Source organism: Anser cygnoides, chromosome 19, assembly GCF_040182565.1.
Source record: "Anser cygnoides isolate HZ-2024a breed goose chromosome 19, Taihu_goose_T2T_genome, whole genome shotgun sequence".
Lineage (NCBI taxonomy): Eukaryota > Metazoa > Chordata > Aves > Anseriformes > Anatidae > Anser > Anser cygnoides.
The window spans coordinates 7,110,659-7,137,676 of NC_089891.1; the positions used below are offsets into that span (position 1 = coordinate 7,110,659).

At 39.1% G+C, this 27,018-nt stretch overlaps 1 protein-coding gene and 1 long non-coding RNA gene across 9 annotated transcripts in view; one reads left to right on the top strand and one right to left on the bottom strand.

Moving 5' to 3' along the window:
• Positions 1 to 27,018, bottom strand: part of CA10 (carbonic anhydrase 10) — a 201,084-nt gene that overhangs the window by 165,974 nt on the left and 8,092 nt on the right. The gene's annotated exons all lie outside the window — the stretch shown is intronic.
• LOC136786668 (uncharacterized) overlaps positions 24,072 to 27,018 on the top strand; it is a 106,048-nt gene continuing 103,101 nt past the window's right edge. The window contains exon 1 of one of the 5 annotated variants that reach the window (XR_010825951.1): positions 24,072 to 25,474. This is a non-coding gene — a long non-coding RNA (uncharacterized lncRNA). Of the gene's footprint in view, positions 25,480 to 27,018 lie in introns of all 5 variants that reach the window. The other 4 variants (XR_010825952.1, XR_010825950.1, XR_010825949.1 and 1 more) reach the window with 4 other exon arrangements.

The following is a 27,018-nucleotide window of genomic DNA, read 5'->3' on the forward strand; positions in this document are numbered from 1 at the left end:
GTGTCTTCTGAGAACTTCTCCTAACCCATTACCCAATCTGTCTTTTGAAAGTGGGCAAGTGGTCTGATCAGAGGAGCAAAAAAGCTGTTCTCTGTTTATGAAACAGACCCATACCTGGATTAGCAATAGAACAAAGGAATATAAAATTAGAATGAACAGACATATGGACAGTCCTTGCTGGGAATCCTATCTGGGCCACTTACACCTGATGCCCATACAACACAGGGTCTGTACAATTGGTGTATCAGTGCCCATCTGACAGCATGGCACTGTGCCTGGATAAACAGGTTCAACCTTATGGCTTAGGAATTATTGCCAAGGAAAAGGATTGTGCCACCTCATGACACTGCAAATAGCAAAATTCTCTCCACATCCTTCTTATTTCAATTAAAGAGAAACTATTGTACATCTTATTGCAATTCTCCTGCTTGAGGACCGTAAAAAGAGACATGCGTGCTTGCTTTGTGGCTTCTGGTATTCCTGCGTGCCTACCCCAATAGAGAGGTGCCTACATGGCAGCTCCTTTGTTTTGGCAGGACTTGTCACATAAAATACTGGGGAGGCAAAAGGCCTAGAAAGCATTTCTGTGTTACTGGAGAGGGTTAAGTATCTAAGTAAAATAAATCATTTCCAATACCTCATGGACTTATGCTTTTACTGCTGATTTCAAAATACCTGGGGTAGGAACTTTTAGAGAACCTTTACGTGCCTTTTGATTCCAAGAAGCATCATTGCTTCTCTAAGGCATCAAAATAAACAGGCCAAACCAAAAAAACACTTCGCTGTTTGGAACAGATCACAGGTAGCTCTGCAACAGCTATGTTAGCATCAACAAGGTATTCTGCATTAGCAGGGAAGATCCAAAATGCCACGTTTGTCCAAAGTGCTAGAGCATATTGGAATGACCTCCATTTGCTACAGTGTTCTCTCCCTCCTACTGAAATCACTAGTGTCTGAGATTAGTCATCATGCGGATATAACACCATTATGTCAGACCTATTGCAATGCAGCTGCTGTAGAGGAGACAGGATATTTATTCAGAGCAGAAATGACGTGTTGCTTTCATTTTGTCAGGTTATTGGAGGTCTATCTTATTGTGGAGTGTAAAATTAAAGGCTAACCTCTGCAAGGTGTCAAGCATTTTCGTTTCCTTGTGACTTCCATGTATAGGCAAGCAGTGCTTCCTATATTACAGCTACAGTGCTGTAAACACAAATGCCAGATGATGCCAATGCCACTTAAACTCATCAGTTACCTATGTCTAGCTTATTGGTTAAAACCTGTAGGCTTGCAATTCAAAGAGGAGCTGTGTACTCAGTAAAACTGTTTTAAAATCATCACAAAACAGTGTACCTGGTGTACCCAGTTGCTGAGTACAGCATGCAGGTGCTGAAATACCTGCACAAGAAGATTCAGAGATGTCTTCATCTAGTTGGATGGCTAATGCTAACATAATATAAAACATAATAATTAATATAAAATTCCCCTCAATAAATATGTCTATTTGGATTAGATAAATAAGTCATTCTATGATTAGCTATTTACTTTCTCTATTTAAGCAAAAGATAGAATAGCTTGCATCTGATGCCATCCACACCTGAGCATAAGCCAGCAGCATCCTGCCAGATCAGAATTCTCCATTCCTTGACTACCATTTCACACAGATGAAAAATGCTGGACTGTGGAGAAACCTTTTTATATTTGAATTTTATTGATCTGAGCTCTTCTGATTGATATATTAATCAATCATTCTGTATGTTTCTCTCATAACAGTCTTGCTTTTGATGACCTGATTAGCATTGCTCTGGCATTAAATACATAAGAATATATATTTAAACAAAAAAAATAAGAATAAGTTTAATATTTCTTCCTAAACTTCATTTCCAGAATGGTAGGTAATGTACACACTTTGTAATTATTTTAAATTCACAGTTTTAATTGCTACATTTTATATGGATCTTTTGCACACTGTTAAACCCAAGGATGGGTTGCCCAAATTCTGGAGGGAACAGAGACTTGCTCAATCTAAACAATCATTTTTGGCATCTTGAATCATACAAGTGCCAGCTTTTGGCTCACACCAACAAATGCCTCTTAAAGCAAATGGAATAGACATGTTTAAAGTGGACCAGACAGCAGGGGAGCTAAGCAGATGCAATTAGCTTAAGATTCAGCCTTCTAAAATTAATGTTCACTTTGTTTAAAACAAGTCTGTACATAATTGTAGCTATTATTTAAGACATTTTATGTAGCCTTTTATATATTAAAAAACCACAACAAACCTAACAACACGTGCACTTCAGGCACTATATAAAGCATCATTTATAAATGAATACTTACAGGACATGAAAGGTTAACCTGCTTATGAATATTACAGCCTACATTGTATGCATCACCATACGATGAGGGAGGAAAAACAAAACAAAGGATTATAAAGGGATCAATAAATAAAATACTTTCATCAGCTATGCCAGATTTTTTTTTCCTGGATAACATTTTGCTCAGAAAACATGCAAATGCTCTTTCATTAAGTTAATACTTTCCAATTCCATAAATCCTTCTTCCACTGTCCCCATGTGTAAAAGCTCTCACTGCTGCTGTGAATTGCAAACAGTATTCAACACAGGCAAAAGAGACGTGACCTGTTTTTATCATGTCTGAGGGCAAATGCAAGTACTACCATGGGAACTCTGCTATGGCACAGAGACTTGACTATTCTCTGTATTTTCTACTTATTGTAATTTTGTGTTCCAGTATGGCTACAATTAAAAACCTGGGCCAAAGGGTAAGATTTCATACCAGCAGGCTCATATGTATGCAGGCAGTAGTGACAAACTACATGGCATAATACCGCAATATAGAAAACAGCTGCATCTACTCTCCCTGTGTAGTTGGCTTTTGATGAGAGCCACCAAGTGTCCAGAGCCACTAAATGCTTATTGAAGAACCTTAAACTAAGATGTTTGCAACTACTTAAGCCCAGAGTAAAAGGAAAAACATTCTTCTTACAACACTGTCTAACCAGAACTCTGCAAGACTTTGGTAGTACCTGGCAATAGCCTGGTTTGCAGGACATGCAACATGTATGTAAGGCTCAGCTCTGTTCTGTGGAGAGGCAGGTCTTGTGCAGGTATTACTCTCATCCCTTCTGGTCAAATACATTTGTAAACCTTTTGACTGAAGAATTTCAAAACTTAAAAGGGAGGAAAGGGGCAAAGGTAAGGGATAGCCAGTCTAGAAGCCAGTGCGCAGAATCAGCAGGAAGGGCTTCAGAACTTCATTTCTTCCTTTGTTATTAATCCTGCAGGTGACTGTGCACTTCCACTTACCTACCAGTAAATATGAGTTGTAATACTAGTTATCATCCTGTTGTGTTCGAGAAAGGAAATGGCAGGATTTAGTAGAAGGGATCACATGAAACTGTGCTTATTAGGTGCTTGTTAAAGGCATCTGTATAAATAGATGGTTTTGAGTGGTCCTAACTTGTAATAAGCACTTTTTCATAATGGTTATATGCCTAATCATGCAACCGTTATTTAAGTTCTAATATATTGAAGTAATATTAAATTAGTTGTATCTAAAGCTTTTAGTCAGAAAAAGTTGAAATCACTTTGATGTACTCCTCCCTGAGCATCTAAATACACCAACGTAAATGATGGATTGCACTGCGGTGTGAATTTATGTCACTGCGCCCAATTTAACATGAAAACTGCATACTGTTCCTAACTCCAGTTGTAAAACATCAAACATCCCTGTAAAGACATCCTTTTAATGTGACTAATGCACATGTAAAATATAAGTCCACATAATGTCAAAGACAGTATGTTAGCCCTCTCCAATTAGTTTTTGGCATTAATGGCTGGAATGCTAAGATGCTGTTCCATTTAATGTTATTCGCTTCAATTTTTAAAATAATATTTTTTTGGTTAATTTTCCTTCAGTAAAAATTAACTTCTGAAGAGGTTAAGAAATAGGGAACTTCAGTATAGCTCTCTGTGTTGTCCAGGAAAGCTGAGCAGATTTGTTTGATATGACAGAATATTGAAGGTTCTACCCACAAATTCCTATCAACTAGGGATGTGACCCTCTTCTTACCCAGATCCCAGATGCATGGGACTCACTTTGCTTTTGAATGAGGTATGGTTGGCACAAGAGTCAAAACTGCATCAAAGCTGAACTACTGTAAGAAATCAAAGCAATTAAATTAATGCAGGAGAAAAATACATAGCTCTATTGCAGCAGTTAGAACAAAATACTGTTTGTAAGTGGTGCAGGAAATTCAAAAGGGTAAGCCAGAGACTCAGCACCTTTCATTTCAAGACAGTCATTGATGGCATGCTTAGGGTTTCATGGGTCCTAAACCTTGTTAACACAATTTGGCTCTCACCGTTTTCCAGAGTTTCCTCTATGAGTATCAGCACACAGCACAGTCTATTCTGTGTTGTGATCGATGGGGTAGTTTCTCTCTGATCAGTTGCTTAATCATGTCTAGATACAAAGTCTGAAGAGCTCTATAAAATAATGTAGTAAGAAGAAGCAAGACATCTTGTGATATTAACTTCGGAAATAGCTCTTACTTTACATTGTGCTGCATGCCCTCCACTTCCATTAATTTCAATGCAGTTTGGGGACACTCAGCAACTTCAAAGCAACGGCCTCAATATCCTTGAGCCTTTAAACTTCAATACATTATTAATGCTAAATTAATAGGGCTTCCTTTAAAAGGAAACCACTAAGTTCCTTCCACAGGAGCACACATGATATTGACATCTCATCGGGTTTCTGACCCTGCTTGCTCTCTGTACTCTCTAAACATAAAGTTACCAACCAGTAACAGAACAAACAGTCAGAGACCGTCCTGTTAAGTGCCACAGGCAGTTTTTTTTTTTTTTTATTCTTTTCCTTGGCTACAGTAAAGAAAAATGATTTCTTTAGCATTCTTCCCGTGAGGCAGCTGTGCCCAGAATTTAATATTTGTCACTGCTTAGGAAAACTCAAGGGGAAAAAATAAAGGTCTTCCAATTAACCTCAAGACAAACGGCATGGCATCAATATTAGGTGCTTGATCCTACACAATACACAGCAGCCTCATATCACACTGAATTCTACAGCTTCATGAAACCTCCACAATGTGATATGGGAACATTCTGGAGGGCTATATCATACGCAAAGAATTAATAAATGCTTAACCAATCATATTGCAAATATTTCTACAGTCTTAACAGTGGGGACATACCTGAAAAAGAAGCAAGAAGGCTGCCTTTAATCACCCTTGAAAACTTAGCAGAACTATAAATGACACTCTGTAGGCCTTACACACATTACTCTAACTCCAGTTAATACCAAATGATGCACTTTCCTGAGACGGGAAGAGTTATGTTCTCCTGGCTAACAAAGCTGCATATAAACAACTGCAATAACACAATGTCATTCAAAAGATAATAGAGGGGAGGAAAAATTATTCTGATTATGCTGAATTGGATTCAGAGACCTAGATTTCTAGGCATACTGGGGTTGATAGTCAGGGCACTAATCCAGATCATCTCACAGCTCACTGGACTACTGAAATCCTCAGCACTTAAACCTTATGTCCTGATGTTTTCAGAGATCAAAAAGTCAAAAAACGTTTTTCTGACCATATAATAACAGCTTTGCCACCATCAAGAAGAAACCTAATGTCAGAGGATAAGCCAATATATGGATCCATTTCAGGCAGTGGTATCAAGACAGAAAATTGAACCCATCATAATGTGACTTTCTTGCAATTGCTCTTCATCAGCACTTCAGTTTATTCGTTTCTTAGCAGAAAGTGGTTCTTGGTTGCAATTACTAGACATTTCTTAACAGAATACAAAAAAAACAAAACAAAACAAAACATAACTTTCTAGCTAATTTTTCTGAATTTAAAAGTGACAGCCTTTATGCTAATGAGTAGTAGATTACACCATAAATTCTTTCAGTGGTGTTAAAAAGATTGTGAAGTATTTTTCAACATAAAGTATTGTTTCAGACTGACGTAGATTTTGACTTGCTCAGAATAAAGCTTCTACATCGTGCAGACTTTCAGAAAAGCCTGGTTTGTGCATATCACCATCACTACACATGACAAGTGTAGAAGTCTTAAACAGCAATGAATTCACTAAATTCCCTTTAAACTGCCAAAAAGGGTTAGATTCATTGGGTTTAATTCTGTGTGCAACCAAACACTGAGATGCCACAAACTGTCAAAAACTCCAAGGCCCATGTTAACAATACAGGGTTTATATATACATTTCCTTCACTCCATTCCTGGAAAACTGTGGAAAATCAGTATATATTACTGGAGGCAAGAAAAAGGACTGAAGAAAGATATCTGCTTGTGAGATACAAGGGCAATTCAGAACAAGAAAAGATTTTTTAGAGACCCTGAAAAGCCAGGAAAGACTGGTCCTGCATCATAAAAAGGTATTGAAGGTCACAAACTGAGAGTATACTTACCCACTATATCATTAATGAACCCCAAATCATTTAATAAAACAAAGTGCACAGCTCAGAATCCCTGAAGTATTAACCTGGCCACAAGACAAACATGAACACTGTGTATCAACAGCATTAACTTACTTTGCATAAATTAAATTTATGATACCAGAGGCAACTTAGTAGAGAAGAAAATAAAGTAGTCTCATCAAAACCTCAATCCACTTACTTCCTTGTAACCTAAATGATGGAGAGTCAGCCTCTATCAATAAAATGACATGCATATATTTCACCACTACCTGTTTATCCTAAGTAACCGTCAATGTTAAGATGAAACACTATCCAAACTTAGAAAAAGTGAAGAAAAGCAGCTTTTTTTCAGAGTTCTAAACTTAGCAGCAGGAAACAACTGGGGAAAGTTGAACTGCAGTAGGAGAACCAGAGGAGAAGCCAAAGGGAAAAAACATTTGAGCCAGATCAGCTGCCAGGGTAGGACAAAACAGGTAAGAAACAAACATCTTACTGATCTCAGTAGCCAGCCATGTTGTATTGTATCGACATTCCAATTCCTTAATTACTGCTTAGCTATTGCAGTGATGATGACCATATAAATTCCCGAACGTATAGCTTTTAGTGGTTTATTTTGAATTATTTTTGAGAGCAGGCATCGCTCAAATTCTCCTCGTTTGGAAGCATTGCTTGTTTATCTCCCTGGTCCAATGAAGATGGGGAAGAAAATAAAAACTTTTATTTTTTTTTTAAACTTCATCATGCTCCCAATCTTGAAAGAAGACAAATCACTCTCTCTGCCTCTCCTCACCATTTTTGCTTCCCTGCAGTTCTGTGGAATATCCCTCAGAGATTACTTCTATCATCCATCTGTCCATAGTTGTATTTATCCACTGATGCTGGACAAAGTCATACCCTTCCCCCTCTCTGGACTGATTCCTGAGATAGCAGCATTATTCTGGCACTCTGCTACTATTCTGTTATTTAAGAAACATTTTCAACAACCACCCTATTCCAAGCAACAATACACTTGGCTAGAAATGATGCAGCTATGTCTACCTTAGGTGACTGTAGAGAACAGTTTATCCTTCCAAACCTTACTAAATTTCTTGGCTTCTTGGTCCTTGCAAAGGTGTCCCCTATTCATCCTCCTCAGCCACTTCTTCAGCCATTAGTCGAAAGCAGCGATATGCTTCTTTCCTCTGTCTCTTGTTCAGTTTTGAAGTTAAGATGGAAGACATTTCACACTGGCTGCAATACCTGTACCTTCTTCATTTTGCTGTTTTAGAATTTTAATCACTTTCTAAATTTTTGATGTAGAAATCCCAGGTAGGAAAAAAAAAAAACACCTTCATTTGGTTATCTCTGTTGTTCGCAGCTTGCTCTCCTCATCTTTGAGAGATGAGACTTTGGACAAAGATAAAAGAAATAAAAACACTGAAGGTAAGAATTCAAAAAATATATTTAGTTTAAGGGAACTGTATGGAGAAACATGCCACTGCAAAGATTTCATCAGGGATTTCCTAGCCTTCCTTCTTTTCATCTGTGTGTTCCTGTTTCTTCCAAGTCAAAACCCACAGAAGTTTCAGACAGTCTTTTATATTTGCCTGTAGCAAGAGGAAAGAATTTTCTTTAGTGAGGACAAAACCAACTCAGGACTGAAAATGGAAGCTGTAGCTTTTAAATGTGTATGTTTCCCGTCTTATTGGCCTTGCATGTCTGAAGCAGAGATGCCTGGCAGTTTCCAGTGTCCTTTGAAAACCAGATAGCATTGCATCTGCTACCCAGGTTTCCTCCATATTTTATTTATGTTTACCTTTATTCTGAAAACTTCTCAAGGTCTGCTTCTGTGCTAAACCTTGTTATTGCTCTATGTTTCATCTTTGGCCGAGACCTTGACTGAAATGAAAAAAAAAAAAAGAAAGAAATCCTAGAAGCTGTGAAAGCCCTGCCTCCTTCACGCTCCATGGGGCTGAACTGGTGACAAGCTGCAGATGGGATCATCCCAATAGCTCAGCCACAAACACCAACTGCCCACCATCCAATGAGCAAACTACTGAATATGATGGCAGTACATGAAAACCTGAAAGTACATGAAAGTCCATCGATAATACTCACTGCCCACATCATTTAATTTATAAACATGCTGAACAGTTATCCATCTATTGATATGAGTAGATACCCACTAAATCTCTACCTAAACGCAACCACAGTGCAGTACTACAAAGTAACATACTACCTTAGCAGTAAGCCCATGAGCCCCAGAACAGCAGCTTTCAAAATACCAGAGACAGGGAAAAACATCCTCAAATGCAAGGCAATTCAGAGAAGCTTTCCTTCTTTCAGTTAAGATCCTTATTATTTTAAATTTTTATCAGCGAATGCTTCAAAGAACAATTGAGGGTAACTCTGGCAAATTCTTCTATGCAGCTGCCTGCAGAAAACACTACATACCCTGGAGACACAGACATCCCATACCTGATTATGCACAAATAAATGCCTGCTGAGCTTTCCACATATGCTGAGCACTGGAGATGGGAACAGAGAACAGTAGGATATGCAGAACTACAGACCTAGTCCATAAACATAGCATCTAACAGAAATCAGGCCCTGATGTCCTGTACTTGCTTCTTTCTCTGTGTTTCAGCCTGTCACTTAAGCCTTTGATTTATGTATGCAGAATTGGTTGCAGGTACAGATGAAAAAGCTGCGGCCAAGTGGCGTGCCCACTTCAAAGCGTCTGCACTCTTGAAAGGAAATTACCAACCACATTCTGCTGACAACTGGCTTGTTGACATTGCCTTTACTAGGATTTGCCTGGAGTCACACACGGCATAGATATCCAAGCAGCTGCAGACTGCTCTGCCTGTCAGCAGTACCAGGCTAACTTGGCTCTACAGCTGCAGGATTAGACCTGGTCTGTGCCTGGGCAGTTAGGAGCACAAACAGATATGGGCTGGGTAGAAATGCCTGCGGATGTCAGTGACAATGCTAGCAGAAGTCAGACTTCTGGAGGAACTACGTTAATTACAGCCCTTTGCTCTTCCCACTAGAACGCACCAAGTTTTATATGTAACATCTCAGCTACTCTATAAACTCTAAGTCCACTTATAATAGCCTTCTGAATGTCAGACAAACTATCCAGGAGATTGACAGGATATTTGGAATAGGGAAATTAACAAAAACAAACTTTTGTTTGTGACACCCCCCCCCCCCCCCCCCCCCCAAATTAAGACATTTTGACATTAGTCTCAGATATTAAAATCATCACAGCAGCAGCCAGGAGAAACTGACTGAATGCTGCACATCTCAGTTCTTCCCTTAACACAAATGCCTGCCGAGCTGTTCGTGAAAACTCTGCGCTAGCCACCAGGGAAACGCAGTGAGGGCTGATGAATAATGCATACAAATCAAAGTCCATTACATCTGGCAGGGTGACCATACAATTACGCAATGAACAATACTACTGACTCTGTAAGCTTGATTTTGAGCCCCGTTAGACAGATGCTAGGGTCAAAATTGGATGACAAAACTGGATGCATGGAAAGGATCTTACACCAGGGTCCTTTATCCAGCTCTCAGCTTCATACCAGGACAGGTTCACTGCAACTGGCATGCTACGATGCCAGGTTTTCTCTCAGCTACACAGACAACGGAGCTACAGTACCAGAAGATGCCAACTTATTTTACATTTAGTCAGACTGATCCCCACCCTTCCATACATTCTTGGAGTTGATCCAGCCACATACCTAAAAGGAATCATGTGTTTTCTTAAATCCTTATGGTACTGTGTATGTGGCATCTGTTTGTTTTTTCCCCAACACAACTTTGTGCAGCAATATGTTGATAAGACTGCTCTTATTTATTTTTTGTACTTTTCGCGGCACCGAAGAGTTGTAGAGGTCATATGCTAGAAACAGCATAAAACACAGAGGACCATCAATGTTCAAGAGCTTACGAGACCCCACTGGGTCTGGCTGGAGAACGAACAGCTTAATTGTGACTGTACCTGCTTTAAACTATTCTACGGACCTTCATAAGTTAGGACAAATCCTTGCTGTATGCATCTCCAGTTTGTAGTGTTTGCCAAAGCCCTGCCTTCACCTCCTGGTTCTGAAAATCAGGCATGTTTACGGTCTTCTTACTGGTACATCAATATACATAAGGAGCTTGAGTCTGTAACTCGCAGTAATGCAAGCAGCCCATGTAACTCAAAGGGATTTCTTGTACGAGTAAAGATTAACAAGATTTAACAAGACTGACACAGTGCTCTGCAGAACACAACGTTTTGATAAATGGTGCTCTTGTAGCAGCTTATTCTAGGCCCATTCTAAAAGATTCAAACTGATAGGAATTATTCTACTTCAGATAAGCTCTGAATAGAGTTCCAGAACACACATCTGGAGGGAGACCCATCTGTATCACCATCTTTCTTTTTGAGTTTGGATTTCTTTAATTGTGATTTCCCCAACTGCAACCCAAGGCAGAAGTGAAGAATGTGGCACTGGGCTTGTACTATTGCTACACAGCTCAGCTGGTTGTGTGGCTGTGCCATCAGCAGGCTTGCCCAGTGGTGTGTATTTCTTTTACAAACAGTCAGCATTTCTTTTCATTATTTTCTGCCATTAGAGGGTAGCCTGAGTGTATGGGAGATGTCAAGATAGTAAACAAAACAACCACCTCTGATATTAAAGAAGTAAGTGAGGTCTATTTACTCCCCAAGAACAGAAGACTACTTAAACAAAAATAATCAATTTTAGGTTAATGCTTTCTTAAAATACGGTTTTCTTCTACGACAATCCAAGAATTGTCAACATTTACACAAACAGTTGTTGTAGGGCAATATTTATCCTAGCAGTCTCTGTGGGGATAACAGCTGTTTGAGGTGAAGATCTACTCCTTTCCTTCTTCCCCACCCCAAAAACAGCACATAATAAAAGAACAAATTTTCTTCTTTGGGTGGGATTTAGTTAATACAATTGCAAAATTTTTTGGTGAATTTGGCATGAGTAAAATGACACTTTGTTATGACAGGCATTTAGCAAACTATTTTTACCACATTAGGATATCAACATTTTCTTTCTTGTAATTCTTTTGCTAGCTATTCTATGTAGAAGAAAAAAAACAACCAAACAAACATGTAAGGCTTTGTGGACCATCAAGCTATACTACTGAAAATTAAAACAAACAAAAACCCAAACGATTAGGCATTCCATTTTGGAAATTAACTCAATAATCTAAAAGTGATCACTAATCACTTGTCATCATACATCTTTAAAGGATTTTTAATTCACAATTATAGACTTGTCACAGATCAGAGGCTAAGTACACATTAAAATGTTAGGCCATAACTGTTCTGTTTCTGTTCAGCACAGTGGAAATCCACGGATAACACTACAGCAATTGGAATAAGTGTCAAGGTGATACAGATGCCTAGCAAATTTTAACTGTCTCAAAAAGCACAACAGTTCTCACATCATGTCACTTCTGATCTCAAGTGCTAATCTTTCTCTTCTTCCCCAAGCAACTTTTCATTCATCTCAGGTTTAGAAGAAGACAAAGAAATACTAGATATAGACTAATTAAGGAAAATGTTAAAGCCCAAATTCCAAACACCTGCTGAAACACCACCACCACTTTCCTTCCATCTGTGTTCAGCCATGTTCTTGAATTTAGTGCAGTATAATGTGCACAAGTGCTATAGTGAAATGGGGTTTGGCACTAGAAAATGATGTGGAGGACATGCACTGGCATATTTTCTTAGGACAATTTTCCCCCACATACAGGCATTTTGCATAAAAGCTGCTTCTTCATAATTTAACACCCCCTACTCTTCTCCTTGGCACTGTTTCTCAAAGAAGTTAATCTGCAAACCCAGAAGCTACAGGAACTCATCTGACATCAGTCAAGAGAAACTAGTACAGTACTAGTCAGATTAGCATTCCAGCTATAAACACAACCTTAAGTCAACATACATGAGATCAGAATCAACTTACAATGCCAGCACAGACATTTGTGCTGGGTTTAACTAACGCAATATAAAACTGGTATCATTTACACTATTTCATCTTTGAATATCAACTAGCTGTGTGCAGCCTTATCTCACGTAAATCTGCAGTAAAAACAATGGAAGATTTGGACCTGGAAGCCTCAAAACCCTCAAGGTGTCTTTTTATTGCTTTATAGTTTGTCTGGGAAATTATTTCTGTGCAATGTAGTGCAAAGCCCTGTGACACTGATTCGGCAGTGAGATATGAGTCCACTCTTTGACTTACCCAAAGAGGGTTCTGAGCAGCAGCAACTCTTTAATGCTCTGCAACAATTAGGGGAAAACATTTTGACATACCTGAGCAAAAGGTACTACAGAAAGTTCTGTTTAAATGAATTATATTTCTCTAGGCTTTAAGAACCACAATCCCTCCTAATGGATTAAAAGGTGAGATATTTTACTTAACCTCCTACCCACGCTGATATTAAAAGGCTAGCATAGGAATTCTTTAACAGTCCTCCATGCATTACAAGACCTAAATAGTCTTTACGAAGGAAGAGATTTCCAAACTTCACTCCAAATCACAACGGAGAAGAGGATTGCTACACTTCCAAAGCTCTAATAGCACTGGGCATTGCCTCGTTCTGTAGAAAGCGCAAAAGCTGTCTTTTTAAGAGCCTGATCCCTTTCTCCTCCACTGCAGTCTGGTCAAATGTAGGGTGACTTCAACAGAACAAGATCGGAACCCAGATCTGCACCTAGCAATTATGTAAGAACCTTGTGGTTCTTAGGTTAGGTAAGTTAGCAGAAACTCAGGGGAGGCAACACTCGGAATCATAGAACTGACTAAAAGGAGGGGACTGGTTTTGCTTTATGCTTTCCTTTGGATGGCTATTTGACTATTTTTGTCAACCTTACACTTGGGATGGAGATAGAAAGGCAGCTGGTTAGACTCTCAGTGTAGAAGAAAACCCTGAAAGGCTCATCATTATCTGAAGCCAACCCAGCAATGTTATGAAAGGCCACTTCAGTCATAGTCTTCCTAGCATTTCAGGGTAAAAGTATCGTGTTTTTTTTAAACACATGATTCAAACTCCTAAAATGTTTGATTCCTGAGCACTCCTGAGGAGGTGGTGTCCCCTTTTTTTACAAATTAATGCTACAGTCAAAGAAAGATACTCCCCAGATCTGCTTACCCAATTTGTGGCCTCAGTGTACAATTTTTACCATGCTTAGACTTGCACAGCACTTGATACATACAAAACATTTCTCCCATTGACCTCTTTTAGCTGTATCTCCTCAGCACTTCTGCAAATGGGGCCTCAGGGGAAAGAGGAAACATATAATTAGTGACCACCCTTGAAAAGTTTGATTAAAGTGAGTTGCCAAGCAACACAAACTCTGGCAGAGACAGGGATAAAATCCTATTCTCTAGAGAAGCCTTAAATTCCTATGTGACTATCTTTTCCTCTTCCTGCAGTCCCCTCTATTCACTGTGTCCCGCAACCTCTGCAATAAAATGAGAAAGTGCTAAACTAGTAACCGTTGTGCAGGCAACAATACTTCTGTTATTTCATACTTGGAGTATTAAGATAACTTTATATTGTGAGAGTGTATAAATTCCTCACTTGCCTCTCCCCTTCTTTTATTTTAGAAGAAAACTAAAAAAAGAAAGAAAGAAAAATCTACCAAATGGCATAATTCTAATATCTACCAACATGATCACAAGGTTAGGTCTTTCCTCTCCTTGCCATACCTGTCTCAGACCTAATTTTCTCCTTTCTCTCTCTGCCTCCCCCATTCCACAGCACCTCATTCAGGCACAGTCTCCTCCGCACCGTCTTTTCGTCTCCCCAGCCTAGCCCCAATACAGCTGTCTTCACCCAGCCATCCAGTCCCAGTTACAGCAGGTACCGAAATCCAGCCCAGAGCACTTCATCTGATAAACATGCGGGCTTTGTAACTTATTTGAAGCTTATGAGGGAGATCTGATCTTCCCAGATGCTGATTCCATTTTTATCACACTTACGTGTACATGTGTGTGACATGGTACACATCTGTTTACAAATACGCATAATATTTAGCACCATAATAAACATTCATGCACTTTACATGAAAGTAAGAACAATAACAGTTCAGATCAAATAACCTGGGAAGCAACCAGTAGATGAGATGAATACTTCCTTTAAGAGCAGGTTACAGAGGAACTTGTGGGAGGGGGAAACACCCAGGGAAGTGAGCACATGGACCAGCAGCTGCAAGAAGCTTGAGGAAAGGGGCAGGCACTGCACTCAGCAAGGACACGACCAGGGACAACAGCTGTTGGAACATATTCTACTGAGCCCCACTGATTGTTAGTAAAGGTCCTGAATGTAATCCCAATAGGAGAAAACTGTGAACCAGTGCTTAAGCCTTAAGGCCCTAACACCCATGGACTGTCCTTGCTCACACTGACATGCTTTCTCTGGCAAAGGATTCTCAGAGCTGCTCCATCCCCCTTCAGCCCATAACCTGTATGCATTTTAAAGAGAGGCAAACAAGTTTGAGAACTGTTTATCTGCAGTAATAGCCATCAGCAAAAGCTTTGGAAAAAAATAAAAATAAAAATAGCCAGCCAAGAGAGATCCTTTATCTAAGACCTTCCAGCCATTGCAGCCAGAGGTTTAGGAATCTCCTGAGCCAGGGGTTGCACTCTATTAACCTGGGAATAACTGAGAGTACCAATAATGACTTCTTGCTTCAAGTTCCTTACTACTTGCAGAGCAAAATAAGGCCCCCAGCTCTCATCTCAAGGAAGAGACAGCCTACAGCTAGTGCGCGTCAGACGTATATTTAGCGAGATCAGTGGAGCTGAGCTGACTTACTGTGTACAATATCAGTTAAGCTGGAGTACTATCCAAAAGCTCCAATTAGGAGGAGAGCTCCATCCTGTCAGGCACTAGATAAATACCTACAGTCATGCATGCCCTATCCCAGGGAGACAAGCTAGCTGCCTTCATATGCTTCTAATTGGGCTTTCCTTGAAACAGATCCCAAGTCTGCAACATTTGCAGAATGTAGTTGTTTGTTTACTCCACTGGACTGGAACATGAGAATTACTCTATACTCTACCCCTTGCGAAATGCAGGCCTTGCCAACATAGCAAAGGATAGAACTCAAAGTCTAATAAGAAGGTATAAAACATACCTTCATTCTCCAGGCTCTAGGTATTTGACTGGCTCATCAGCATCTGTCCATCATAAAAAAACAATAAATAATTGTATCAGCCCTGTAGGCGCAAGAAACAGGACATTCATAGTTCAGGCATCTTCAGCTGCCTGCAGAAAGTTGTTAGCTCCATCCAGCTCTCTCAGGTGACATTTTGGCCTTCCTCTTCTTTCAGAGAGGAAATAGGGGAAGAAGGGAAAAAAGAAGAGACAGTGTACATCTATATGCCTCCTTTTTTATTCTGCATCAGAAGGGAATTGACATTTCTCTGATGGCCCACTGATAGCTAATTTGCTCTTGAGTCACCCCTTTCTGACACAGCCTTTCACTGTGCTTTTTTCATTGTCATTTACAGATTGTTTTAAACAGCTTGCATAAGTGTCTTCAACAATGTAGAAATGCTGAGCATCTAAATATGGTATGAGATCCATACTGTGATTTACATCATAACTCATCAACTCTGTTAGAGGAATCATTAAGCTCATCATAAATATCTTCAAAAAATGGTTTTGAGCTAGATAAAAGAATGAAAACAAAACCCAAGTCCCAAGTCCGAATTTCCGTCTTGTAAATAACAAGCAGAACATTCTCTTGGGGGCAGTGGGAACTAAAACTAACTGTTGCCCTTCTTTGGGAACAGCTATGTTAGGTAAGGCACAAGGGAAAAGAGGCCACATAAAACACTTGTAATGTTTCAGCATCACCAGAGTTTAACCTGGGAAAGCTTTTACTGGAATGCTTCCAACTCTGCCAGCTCTTTTTTACATAGCGGATTTTATTCCACAGCTGAAGACCTTCAAAATAACAAAACTATGCAAAGGAAAAGCAGATTGACTTTTTGGCAGGAAGTCAATGTGCAAATACTAATGAAATAATCTGAGTAAGCAGTCAAACTCCTCAAAGGTCAACAGCTACATAGTGAAGAACTTTAGAGCATTTATGTTATTAACAATTTTGTCTTTCAGGATTCTGACAGTTTTTGTGCTCCAACTTACGGGTTTAAAATCAAGATCTGATGACTGAACAGTCAAGCTCTCTATATTTCTATCTCTGTGATTCTTCAGACAAAGAGATTATCTTGTTCCTATGGAAGCCACCAGGCTCCTGAACGTTTAGGACCAGAACTAAAAGCAATTAGGAAAGTGGACTATCATCAGTGCTCTTTCTCATTTGTTTCTGACAAAGTGCACTACAAAAAAACTAATCCCAGTGCCATTTTCCATTGTCTACAACCTTGCTATTAGTATATATCCTCATTCTTTTACCTATTCCTCCATTCTTTTTTTTATTCCATCCACCACAACCAAATGCTTTTTATCCCCCTTACTGGTCTACTCCTGTCCTTTCTCCTATCTTAGAATTAAGGAATGGGTGCAAGCAATGACAGGAGGTGAAGAGAAGAAAATTATGCTCAGGAAAGCAAGTGTATGACCTCATACTCCCTAAGCTTTGAAATACTTTAGGTTTAAAATATGTCACTTCTATTAACAGTACATGAAAGAACATTTGCTCTACTCTTGGTTGGTATCATCTTCTTAAGTTGGGAATTTAAAGAATCTTTTATTTTTTTGATGCTGCTTTAGATGGCCCCCTCTTTTTGCAAGTCTCCATGAGTATAACTTTTGCCTCTTAAATCACAAGGAAAAAATGTGCATGTAAGGTTAGGCGGTCTTCCTATTTCATGCTCAGAAAGTACACTGGATAAATTTAAACTCTATTAGATTCACTTTAGGCCCTTTCCAAGTAAACACCCTAAATTAATACAAACAAGGTTTATTTCATTTTAGGAGTGCCTACACTACTTCTTGTAGCCTTTTAATTAAATTGATGTATTTAAAATCACTTTTTATTTAGGCTTCGCCTACAGAACATGAGACATCCTTAGCCAACAGAAAATCATAAATAAAAATACAAAATACTAGCAGAAATTACTGAATTTCCAATTCTCACTGCCCATTTAAACCAGCTGAAACACAAAAGGGTTGAAATGGTTCTTTCTGTAAAAACAGTAGGGGTTGATATCATTTCCACTTACTGTACTACCAACTTTTTAGCTTCCTTATCCCTAACACAGGTCAACTATAAAAGAAATGTGAACTAAATCTTAACCTTCCATGACCCATGGAATCAACAACAACTTAACCTTTCTGATCCAACACTTACTAAAGAAAAGAAAAGATGAAGAGAAACAAGATGGGAGCACCCTATTTCTGGCTATATTGATGTGCTTGGGATTGCTGGTCAGATCCCATCAGTTCCAAATCAGAGTAATAAAGAAGCTGAAATGAGACTTCTTATCTGCTAGTTGTATTTCAGCATCTCTCACCACCAATCTGAAGCATACGGAAAGCAACTTCCATGCTGGCACGATGCCCTTCCAACTCACACATCAAAGTGCTGTCTCTTCAGACATTGGAATTGAGAAGGCCTAAAAGTAACATCTATGTATCTAACTTATTTAAAGAGTGTCACCACTGCAGGAGAAAAAGAAGAGCTAAGAATCACAGAGAAAGCAATCTTAAGGAAAAGCAAGCAGATGTAGAAGGAGGTGGGAAATTAATACAGGTATCTAGGTTTAATGCCCAGCATTAAGAACCTAATTTATATAAAAGGGACGAGTTGTTGGCTGTAACACTACCAAAGAATTTATGGCAAGTATGAAAGAATCACAGGCACCTTATCCAATCTGTGAGAAAATGGGACATACCTGGGCTTGGCTAAATCAGAAATATTCGATCAATGTATTTTTAACTCTACTGCTATAGTATTCAAAAGACACTGATTGTGAAAACTGATCGTGAATAGCACAGTAAGTTCCAGGCTTCTAAGCACTTACTGCAGTAACATGGTCTGTTTCCCAACATCTTTGCAGTCCTTGGAGAGGTGTAGATGCAGATTTAATGAGCAATGCATACCATCTGTTAATATTGCCTTTAAGAGCAACTGAGAAAAAAACAGCAATACCAAGAGTGCAAGAGATGGCAGAAGCTTTAAAAAATGGACCATCCATAACAGGGTTCTCTTTGCATAACTGCTGTAAAAACAAATCCCCCAAAATGAGCAAACTACATGTTTATTTGGTAACTGTTAGAATATTTAAGTCAGTCTTAAATCTGGATTAGAACCATGGAATAAACATTTCAGTTAGCAGAGCTAGTGGCCATATGACTTCCAATTCAAAGCCTAACTTGCCACACTGATGCATCCCAGATCCCAGGGCCTGATCCTGCAGCACACATGCTTTGAGCTAGCTCCTTTATCTTACAAAACAGAAAAGATCTTTCAAGTTGCACTGATTTACATAAACACAGGATCTGTTTGCTTGTTATTTTGCACTCAAGCCTAGAGGGTAAAAACTGCTGTAATTCTAATAGAGTAGTATTTCTCACTAACTCACTGGGGTTATAGCTACTTTGGATGCTAGACACTGGACAGTCAAGCCCCTGGTCCCTAAAGTGTCTAAACAGAGAAAGATAAGTCTGACAGCACAATACATTTTCAGCTATTAGATAGGGCTACTCAACTTAATCTCCTGAAGCCATTCAGTAGACAGTCACAAACAGAGGGATACAGAGAAACTACTTGGTGTTGCTCCACTCAACAAATGCCTCATTTGTCTGCAATGTGAACCTGATCAAGTGGGAAGAACTGCTCAGTGGCTGGCCAAAGTGCTAGCTAAAGATCCTACTGTGGGGCTGTAATTTAGAGCCAGGTCTAAAACCCTTGCAACATGTGGCTGAAGCTTCAAAGCCTTTCTGTGGAGCTGCAAACATTACTCAGACCCCGTATGTTGGGAGCTTATATAATGCCTAGTTCTCACAAATTAGTCTTCTAAAGAATATCATGAGACCTTGTATTTATATAGCACCGTGTATTTCCGTTTTAAGTAAGAAAGAGGACACTTTTCATTTTCACAATATCTGTTCTCATTGGTCTACTCACCTCAGTAGGTGTAACAGTTGTTTTCATTTTGATGATGAACTCTCATTTCCTGAAGGATAAGGACTGTACTTCCTAATGGCTGTCAAGACAATAACTTCTTAAGGGATCTCGCCTCTTTCATATAGTCATACATTTCAGTCTTACGTTAATATTTTTCTCTTTTTCAAGTGAGTTTTGAGAAATTGCCAAAAATCCATTTGAACATTTCAGGTTTACTTCCACAGTCCCAGTTTTATTTGAATACACTATTCAATCTGGAGGGAAATAACAGTAGGTCTGTAGTTTGCATGATGAGTTTTCTTTGGCCTAGTTTATCCTACATAGCTTTGTGACAAGAGCAGACATAAAAGCTCTTTGCAGTCCTTAATCAAGACATACTACTACTGTGATAACCAGAAAGCAAAAGGATAAGCCAAATCACCAGGGTTCAGAAACAGAGATGGTCACATGAAATAAAATGTTTACTTTAATTACTAGAATTCCCTGACAGAGTTGTAAGTTAATTATAAAGTTAAAGCCATGTTACCTTACTTTATGTTAGTATAAACATGTAGAATATATTTGTAGTAAGTTAATAATCATAAAATTTTATGACATAGTGACCCTTTAAATCAGAAATGCATTCGTTTTCAGTGAGTTTAATGGGTAATTAATTTATACTCCCTTTTCCCAAGCAGATTAATGCAATTGCAGTTAAAATGCAAAAGCATACTTTCCTATGACTTTTCCACATCTCCTGCAGTGAACACAAAAGCAAAATATTTCTGCCTGTTTTCAGCATATAATGATAGGAATCAAAACCCCATTCAAAGCAAGACATAATTAGATGATAATTTAAGCATGCTTCCTGTTAAAGAGTAAGTTACGTTGTGTTTTAAACAAACACCAAAATCTAGTTGTTTAAAGCTAGACTGTTGTCATTATTTATTCAATCAAAACCCATTTCATCTTCTGTATGTCATGTAGAAATTGCGTCTACACCAATCTGGCAGGCACCAGGTACTCAACTCCTTTCATCAAAGGAAATCATATTTAAAAGAATGTATTTTACATTCTCCTATAACAAAATCAAACTCTTTTTTTTTTTAATTACGCTTTTAGAATGGAGTGTTTCAGAAAATTACAAACACTTGAAAGCCAAAACAATTCCAATTTGCAACTTTAAGCACAGATGTGGTAAACAGGGCCCAAAACACATAATAAGGGCCTCCATCACTCTGCTTCTCTAATATAAAACCATCCATTCAAATTAAATGTCCCCAGAACTCTCCCAGCCACTATCAATCTGATTTCTTCTGCATGCTGTTCCCTCTCCCCTAGTTCCAGTCCCCTCCATATTGTACTGATGAAGACCTGATAAAGCTCTCTTCATGCCTCTTCTTTATAGATCCCTGCTGAAACCCAAACCACTACACTGTAGTGCCCAAAATTTCCTCATATGTCTCTAAATGGATGAACCATTTCCTCATTGCTTTCCTCTTATTTTTTATACATTGTTTATCATCCGAAGAAAACTTCTTACACCCGCACAGAAGTAAGTACTGAAATTAAGCCTAGCCACGCTAGATCTCTGGGAACAGCCCTGAGCCCTACTAATCCAAATCCTACACTGTTTTAGAAAATAAAATTTCCCCAAAGCTCTAACTAATTTTGCATTTTGCTACATCTTCAAATGCCAATGAAATCCACCTGAAGGTGGATTTCCACAGAGGGTGGTGAAATCCACCAGCACTGTTAGCGACAGACAGACTGAAGAGAGGTAGTGGATATTTTGACAGTTAGGAGCAGTGACCACCACTTCCTTGTACCAAGGAAGTGAAAGCAAGATCTAATTTCTGTTGTTCTTACTTGAGCTTCTACTAATAACAACTCATCTCTAAACAAAGTAAAACTTTCTTTGTCCACATTCATTTAAAATGATATAAACTTTTACTGTGCTATAGAGTAATATAAATAAAAATGTATAAATTCACTTTCATTCAGGAAAAGCCCAGATCAGCATCTCAAAGAGCAATAGATAATGGGATACTACTAACACCAAACATCAAGAAAGACAGTTAAAAACATTACAAACTGTATCTCAGTAACCTAACAATCTATAGGTTCAGTCAATTTAAAAGATCTAGGAACAGAGGTTTAGTGGATTAGTAACAACAGACCATTAATCTCTGCAGCCTCAATTTTAATCCAGCAATGACCAAAGTGATTGAAAATCATTCTGACCACATGACTAGCAAAGCTTCTAAGCGTGGTTCTCTCACATACCTGAATCCCACAGCAGAGGTCACAGGGTGTTTTTAATAGGACTTTTTACCACGAGACCTCTGCTAAATACTTGACTAAACTCAATGCCAACATTTTTGGCAGAGTAATTCCATTGCATACTACCTCTAGGAACTAGGAGCTGATCTGAAGCTTCTATTTTAGACTTTATTTCAGTTTATATTAGCAAGGCTTGTACTTCCCCACCCTCCCCCCGGCAGAATATCCAAAACACATTTGTGTAAAACAAATACTTTTTTGTTTCTACATAAGACTTTTAATCAATGTGTAGGTATTGATGACTGTCATTCCAAGCAAATGCCAGGAGATTATTTCTGTAGCGTTTATATAATATGAGTGAAAGTAACATCCAAAACACTTAAGAGTTTTTTAAATGAACTAGTATTATGCTATGTACTCTGTTATTATACCTAAGAATGCTCTATTTCCAAGATTTTAGGTCCTGGGGTATTTAGTGACTAGAATCGATTTTTAGATGTCCAGCAATGTGATGATATTATGTGATCAAGATACAACTTCATCTTTTGGTCCTCCAGAGCAATTACCAGGAAATCAGTAAAGCAGCCATTGAAAGGGAGACCTTTCAGAAATGATTTATATTCCACTGTTATGTGCTGCGTTCTGAAATCTGAGTCACAAGTTCTTTTTCAGGAACGTTAAAAGGAAGATGATGACTATCTTGTCAGATATGCTCTTTTATTACTGTGAAGTAAGGAAGTATTTAAAAACATGAAGACATAGAAAGTCCCAGTCACAAAGAGTAATGAAGTTAAAATGGGAGAGGTAGGAGCACAAGTTATGAGAGTTATGTTTTTGTGTAGCACCAACTAAAACCAAAGCAGGATAATGGCTGGAGAAGAAAAAGGAGAAAGTTTGCAGGTTCCAAGCCCTTTGATAGTCACAGACCAAATACTTAAGTATGATGTAAATGTATTATAGAGCTTTATCTATCCATTTTTATAAATAGTGCAATAGTTAGGTAAACTTTCTTACCACAGTATAAATTTATTCTTAACACCACATATGAAGCCTGACCTCATTTAAAACATGAAGAACTTTTCAATTGATACATACTGACTATGCTACCACCTTCCCTCAGCAGTAGATAGGCAGTGTTTGGTTTGTTTTGGTAACAGACAGAGGGATAGAATGAACCACACGTTTTTTTATATATTCCCCATGAGAAGTTCCCTGTATCAGCTTGACTAAACTCTGCTTTTGCAATTTAGACCATCCCAGCTGCTTGCACAAAATTGGCATGAGGTTTACCCAGGCACCGCTGTCCAGCACCCGGTATTGTGGGTCTTCCCTCATCACACAACCCAGTGGTGCACACAGGCAGCCCCACCGCCCATCCCTCCAGCAGGCACATAGGCAACCCCACAGCCCAGGTCTCTACACAGGATGTCCTCTTTATATCAGTACTTGAGGTCTGATCAAAATAAATTTAAAATTTGTACTGGAAAATAAGTGGAACAGAAAGTCACACATGAAAATGATTGTGTACTGTCACCCATCTCTTGCTATTTTTGTTTTTGTTTACCACAGTCTAGGGGTAATCTATTTACTGTTGTGAAAAATGGCATCTGTATCATTCAGGGCATCCATGTAGAGAGAGTTAACTAATTATAATGCAAATAATTTTAATTCTGATTGTACTCTCTCTTGCTATGTTAGTCATACTAGCAACGTTCACATCTTGACTTTACCACACAAAGAACTAATATGATTTTACCTAGATCAAAACTATTTTCTATACAACTGCTTAACTTAATCAGCGATTATGAAAATTTCTGCTCATTTTAGCTGGGCATTTCCAAAGATTTTGCATTACTCGTTTATGATACCACTGCTAGTCCTTGATTCAGCAAAGCATTTAAGCACATCCTTATTCTAAGTTATTTTACACAATTGCATATTAAGACTCAGATGCAGCAAAACAATTAAGCATGTCTTTTACGCTTTGCATTTTGCTGAATCTATGTATTAAAGTATAACGATAAAATCTAAAAAGGATGAATAAGTTTTTAGCTGACAAGTATGAAAACACATTAATGTTACCTAATAAAGGTAAATCGTATTATTTATTACTCTATATTGCATCCCCTTCCACAGTGAGCTAAATACCTGTGACTCTAGAGCAAAGACACAATTACAGACTGGCAAAGATGAACTGTTAACACCTTGGAGAGAGCCAAGAGGTTTACTGAGGATAAAAATTATGCATCTGCGGGTAACTTTAAATCCCACTTGCAATTACTAACTGCCTCAGGATCATCTGGGCAAATGAGAGAAGACTGGAGTCCTTGCAGATTACTTTGCTTTCCAGCAGGCATGAAAACTTACTACAACAATAAGATACCGCTTATAAATATGAATATTAAAAAAAAATAATATAAATAAATGGTGAAGCCAGGCGAATATACTGGAAAATAAAAAGCAGGAGTTAAGACATCATGAGCAAAATGCCCTGAGATGAGGCCACAAAATAAATTCACGTATATGTATGCACAGCATATCCAATACTAGAGCAGTAAGTAAAGGAATCTGTTGGTCTGCTTATACCATGAACTCCAAAGAAAATGTAGGGCCAGAATCTGTGGTGCCCTCAACCTTCTGTTGTTGCTTACGCCAGCACAAGGCAGATGTGAAACATGAGGCATGCACGTAGGTGCTGCACTTCAAGGAACCTGTTCATTACTCCTAGTCACAATAAAAACTTAAAAGAGGCCAACTGAATGAATGTTAAAAATTTAAGCAGAATTTAAATAACATGTTTATGGAAGAACCTTGTAATATAGGACTGAATTTTACCTTAGTAATACACTAATTCCTGGAAAGCATGCAAACCAATTTAAGTTAAACTCTAATTGATGTGATTCTTAAATACACCATAAATGTACTTCCTCATACCTTCACTGCTAGTATTATGAAGGAAAAAAATACCTTCTAATGGACAGGCAGAGAGAGGAGGAGGGATCCAGACCCTGAGAGAACACACCAGGCCCCATGCCTTGACTGTTGCATGAAGCCATCCAAGTTTAAACACCAAGGATAATTATGGTCTGAATTTTTGGGTAGACCTATGTGGAGCCAGGAGTTGGTCTCAATCATCCTTATGGGTCCCTTCCAACTGGGGATATTCTATGATTCTATGATAAATCTAGCTGAAGCAAACTATATGAGGCAAAGGAGCAGAAACTACCACAAGCTCATAGCCCTTCAAGTTTTGGAAGTTTGGAAATGGTTATTTTAAGTTTCTCGGGGGCAGATTTGCCTGGTTTTCATCATCCAGCTGCAGCTGTCCCCCTTCCAGTCAGAAATCGAGAGGCAGCTTAGTATGTACCTCAGAGAAACTGTTTCCAGGAAGATGTTTCTAGAAGGCATTTGCAAGCACAGGAAGCGCCACAGGGGGCAGTCACCTGCCTGTGGGGCACAGTGTCCCTGAGGTGAACAGCAGGTCCAGGGAGAGCCACGCAGTGCAGCCACCCTCCTGCCATCACCAGGCACAGCTGTGGCAAGGAGAGGAGACATGTCCCCAGCGAGAAGGTCCGCTGTCAAGCTGATTAATCCAGTCAGCGAGGCGAGGTGAGGTGAGGAGCAGCAGAGCACGCATGGCTGAGGGGCAGGCGGGGGGCTGAGGTAAAGGCAGTTAGTCCTGCGCCACAGAGGCACCACACGTGGCTTCTCTTGCCACAGCAGTCTGAGCCGAGGCTATGCGGCTGTGTAGGATCAGAAGTGACGTGGAAGGGAGAGGCAGATCCTGGGGGTGCTGGGGTGAGGCTGCAGAGCCCGTGGGCTTGCCCCCCAGGGCCTGTCAGCACCATCCCTCCTGGCTCTGGCACCCATGGGCTCCCTCATTTCACTGAGGTGATTCAGTGTCAGAGCCTGACCAGAAACAAGGTTTAAGAGTAATTCTAGTGCTTCAAGGTGGAACCGAGAGTGAAAATGAATTGTAATTAAATATTTATATTGCTGTTGGGAGACTTGTCACACAACATTTTACCTCAGATTCTCTGTTGTGGAAGTGTGACCAACACTACTTACTATCTGCAAATTCTTCTAAGGTTTACGAATGAACCACATCATTGTTTTTTTCTTTTTTGTTGAAGTACAACCCAGTCTCTTCCCATCCATTACTTTCATTCTTGGAAAAATCCAGACTGCACAATCCCATTCAGACAAATCTGACAGTGGCTGTTCACACCCTCCAAAGCATCAAACACCTTTTCTTTCAAGCAACAGTTGCCCTTCCTTTCCATAACTAACTGCAGCTTCCCCTATGGGAAATTACATACCTGCAAATGCTATGGCTTTCTACCCATGTATGAACAAATAGCTTATTCTCCATGTAATTTCATTTTTAGAGGACTGTGCATTAAAGTATTACTATGATTTACTGCCAGCATGCACCAATCTTCAGTACCACCTTTCTCTTAAAGAGAAAATTAGAATCAGTTTCTTTTTTTCTGCCACAGTGGCAAATGCAAATTAACGCTCCTTCTAGCAGCCCAAGTATGTCATTTGGCCAAACAAAATTTAGCTGTGGCAGTAGCAATCCTTCCCACTCCTTCAGTTACCCAACTGCCAGAAGAGCTATCAGGCAGTTTGCTGGAAGGCATGGTCATTCCAACATCACTTTGAACGATGCAGTTTTGGATACTCAGGCGCACCAAAAGGCCTTTCAGTATTGCTTATTATCTTGCAGCATTAAAAAGGGGAATTCTGTAGGAGTCCTGCTATGCTAGTCTTTCTACCCGTGGCAGAACAGAAAAACTCCATTCTGAGGACTATTCTTGAAGCAGAACAGGGCATTATAGTAGTTAACAGTAGGAAAGAACTTAAATTGGAAACAACCCACAAAACTGACAAGATGATTTTGCAAAAAAACACATTTTCCCTCTAAATCCATCTACTCAAACATTACTTCCAAAAGCTAGAGATGTCAACACATTTAGAGTTTAGCTTCCTCCTCCCTGCATGTGCTTAAAAGCCACTTTGGACCAGACAGTGCACAACTCTGTTCCATGCTTAAAAGCCGGATGACAAACATAGGGTATTCTGAGCTTGATCAAGTTAAGCACTTGATACAGAAAGCAAGAAAGAATGTAAGAATGAACAGATAACATTAT